The following is a 4,349-nucleotide window of genomic DNA, read 5'->3' as shown; positions in this document are numbered from 1 at the left end:
TGTGTGTCTGGACTGAATGATGACCAAATGTGACACATCAGCGACGAGCATTTTTAGAAGCACATAACTCTGTGTTTGGCAGAAGCAAGCCAGTGTTGAACAAGTGTCTTCATCACACACTAAAACTCATGCCGTTTCAAGACGGAGAAGCAATTACATTGTTTTAGTGCTGCCCTCTGCCTCTCCTGTCTACACAGACCACCTGTCCAAAAAAGTGTGCAAGACACTAGCCTAGGAGGACATTGATTGACCTTCTGTGTCCCTGGGGTAAGTGAAACTCCAAAAGGATTTCTACATGGTTGTGTGGCTGCACCGAATAATAATAGAACGTAACACTCAAAATGGAAATGAGGTGAAATAGGTGAAGAGAGGGGGAGGTGAAGAGAAGAGGGGAAGAAAGGAGAAGAGGAAAGAAGGAAGGAGAGGAGTATGGAATAGAAGGCAAGAGAAGAAAATAGAGGGAAAAGGAAGAGGAGAGAAGAGAGGGAAAAGAGAAGAAAGGAGAAAAGAGGAATGATGACAGGAGAGGAGAAAGAAGAATAAAGAAGACAAGAGGAATGATGACAGGAGAGGAGAATGGAAGAGTAGGCGAGAGAAGAAGAGGAAGCAAGAGAGACTATGTAGAAACAGTGAGGATGCAATGGAGCCAAGTTGGGGTCAAAGTTGACAAACTGTCGTTATTACTAAAGAGAGGGAGAGATGGAGACATAGGGATGTTTGCGTTCATACCTAGACAACCAGCCTACTTCCCCATTCAGAGCAACCCACACACTGAGGGCCAGATGTACTAATGCTTTTGCACCCACTTCAGGCGTATTTGTAGGCTATTGCAACGTGCGCGTAAAAACATGGTGAGGTATGTACAAACAGGCTGCACTGAGGGGGAAAAATGACTGCCTGTCGCGTTAACTGAGAATATCAAAATGCGCTTTTCCGTGTCATGCCAGCGAATGTCTAATAAACCTCTCCGGAATAAGTCCCGCCTCCGAAACAGCCATGTTCACCCAACTTCCGGGCGTCGAATGTCTATGGGAAATAACATGGCGTTTCGGAATATCATACCTGTCAAAGATCTGTAGGTGGCGAAGTAGTAAAAAATGGTGGACCATTTGGCCTACACACTTCTGCCATGTAGTTTCCACTGGATTTTTTGATCAACTTTAATCATCAGAACACATGGAGCCCAGTATGTGGTTCCCCTGCAACATTGCTTGTGCATCACCCCTATGTGCGCCCTTGGCATCAACATTACCCCATTTAGCGCTTACACAGTTCCCAGTTAGTTAAAAAAAAACAACTAAGAACGTCCTGATTTAGCTTTTAAATAGCTTTACACAGTGCAGTTTCATTCTGGGCATGTACTGACGATGCCAGACTTCATTCTTCATATTATATGTTAGTGTACCATGGGTTTGAAGCCGTTATTTTAAGGTAATAGAGCTGAATAGAACTGCATTGGGTTGCTTTAAGCCCTGTGGCACTCAGTAAGATTGGTGGTTAAATTGTACCACTTGACAAGTTCAGTTGTGACTTCTTGAGTACATCTCTGCAGTGTTGGGAGTAATGCGTTACAAAGTACTGTTACTGTAATTCCACTACTTTTAGTGGTAACGAGCATGTAACGAAGTATTTTTGTAAATCAAGTAACGCAATTACAATTACTGAAATTTCAACGAGTTCGTTATTTGCGTTACTTTGTTGATCTTGAATGAACGACTGCAGACAAGATGACAGATGCACATTTGCTGCTTCTGATCTAACGTCTCCCGACATTAGCTGTGTTTCCAGCGATTGTGTACATGTTTAGATTGCAGATGCATTCTTTACAGTTAATAGGAGCCTCCTCACATTCCTCCTTATTTCGTATTTATGCTAAAATACACACGAGTGCATTAGGCTACAATTTAAATGGGCATCTTAAAAGCCTTTTCCCTTTCGTTTCCATCTCGTAAGCTCCACTACAGTAAAAGCGCAATGTTGTTTATTTTATCTCTGCTCTTTTTCGCCTATTGCGCAAAAGCCTCGTTATTTCAATTTCTCATTCTTACAACATAGCCACGCCACAACACCAATAGGCCTACATATAGCCCATAGCCTTGGCACAAGCAAGCACACGTTTAACTCGAGAGGAAAATGCAGATTTCACTTACCAGATAAAGAAACCTCCAAATAGCCTACCGTACATACTACAGCGACTTGAGTTATTTGCACAGTATGTTTACATCGGAATTGACGTCCGTGGTGTTATGGATTCATTTGTCTGCGACAGAACATGCAACTTCTCTCTGGAACACCTTATCAGCCGAAGAGTAACCTTCTGCATAGTGCGCGACAACCCCAAACCCTCGGATGCGCATTAGAACTTATTTCGGTAGGTCAGCACTTGTGAAGCGCAGGCTTTTCCCAAACTGGTGGTGCTTAAAATGCTATATAATACAACTGCGTTCAAAGCAGGATGAGGATAACCTAAGGTTGTGTGTGAGCAGACAATAACTGCTTTGAAAATAAGCCATTTAACATTGTTTCACATTACATCCCATCAGGCTTGGAATTTCACCATTTTAGGGGCAAGGCCACTTGGCCTTCAGTTGGGCATATTTGGTGGGGGGCACAAAGGCCACATGTCAGGGCACCAAGGCCAAAGTTAACTATACAGTAGTATGCTATAAAAATGATCAAAGTTGTATTCACTGCAGTAGACCTGCATCACTGTATGAAACATTACAAAAACATAAGACATAACATATTACATATAACTGTAAATTGATCATCTAATATTTTCAGATATCTAGGCTATATTTAACATTTATTTTATATTTGGCCTGTTATGAAATCATGTATTGAACAATTTAAGCACAGCTCAGCTTTAAGAAACTCAAATAGCCTAGATGCATGCTTAGTATTTTGTGATCATTAAGGCTACTTTCACAAACTCTTATAGTCAGCTGTCCTCTGATTTACCGATATCTAGGCGACATTTGTAATATTTATTTTGTATTTGGCCCGTTATGAAATAATGTGGAACAATTTAAACACAGTGTAAAACTTAAATCCCAAATTTGGAGACATCCATGTATGTTGAAATTTACTGCAAATTCAAAACGGGATTAGTCCGGAACGGCTAACTGTACAGGGGACTGCTTTACACCTTTCTGTTCGGTAAGGTCTGCTGTTTATTCTGATATATGGTTTGTCATATGTTAAACGAAGGGTTCGTGAAGTATTCCACCCAGATGAATGGGTAGGGAGATGGACGCAAAACCTTCAGTAGAATTTATGATTAAATTGAATGATATTATTTACTTTTCTCGCGAACCGTTCACCACAGCAATTAGCGGCTAACATCGTTTAAAGGCTGAGAAAAAAGCTCTTTCATGTGATAATTGTGATGTCTGTGTGATGAGTAGGCTACTTCGCGAGTAGTTCAACTGAGAAGAATGGGTTAATTTGGACACACTTTCTTTCTTGCGCTGTCACTTTCTCCACTGCGTAATTTGCGCTGTGAATGCTAAGATTATTTTGACAGGCCATAGGCTAAATATGTATCGCTATTAATAGGACGCAAAGCAGAATATTTAAAGAAGGGGGCACCCCTGGCCGTGCCCTGTAAACCTCTGATTTTCAAAGGGGCGTCACGGCCAACGCAAGGGTCGTGGCCGCCGTGAAATTCCTACCCTGCATCCCATTGAACTCATTCCATGTAGCCCTTTAGGATAGCAATAATAATGATAATAATAACTTACTATATTGCAGAATTCAGTGTCAGTGCACCACCATGCATACTAGTAGTAGTAGAAGGCAAGCAGTAGGCAGTGTGCTGTACATATCTATCAAACCACCTAGATGGTGAGGGTGGCACAAAACAAGGTCAGGGAAGCCTTCATGCATTGTAGAATGTTTTGTGGTCGGAAAAAGTTTGAGAACTCATGCACAAGGCTATTGATTTGAAGGCCCGTTGAAACTACAATAAATAGGTCTAAAAATTAGGTTTATTGTGTGTGTGACTTCAGTACTGTTCATATTGACATTTTAAAAGCAGACTTAAAAGTAACTCAAAAGTTACTTTCTCTAGTAACTAATTACTTTTGATATACAGTAATTGGTAAGGTAATTCAATTACTTTTGAAAGAAGTAACTAGTAACTGTAACTAATTACTAATTTTCAGTAACTTTCCCAACACTGCATCTCTGATACAGTAGGCAGGTCAGCATAGTTGATCTGTTGACTGTGTGCAGATCAATGGCATGTCTCGTAGAGAGAGAAAAGCTGTTGCTCTCAAACACTGTCCACTTTATCAACACAGTCAGTGTAGTGATGAAGGAATAGATTAAATAGACAGATATGTAAG

The sequence above is a fragment of the Alosa pseudoharengus genome, unplaced genomic scaffold, assembly GCF_046254945.1.
Source record: "Alosa pseudoharengus isolate Yale_2024_CS ecotype anadromous, Long Island Sound unplaced genomic scaffold, YU_APseudo_1.1 YU_APseudo_1.1_scf_4, whole genome shotgun sequence".
Lineage (NCBI taxonomy): Eukaryota > Metazoa > Chordata > Actinopteri > Clupeiformes > Clupeidae > Alosa > Alosa pseudoharengus.
The sequence above is the reverse complement of the archived record's forward strand: the minus strand, read 5'-3'. Positions refer to the sequence as shown.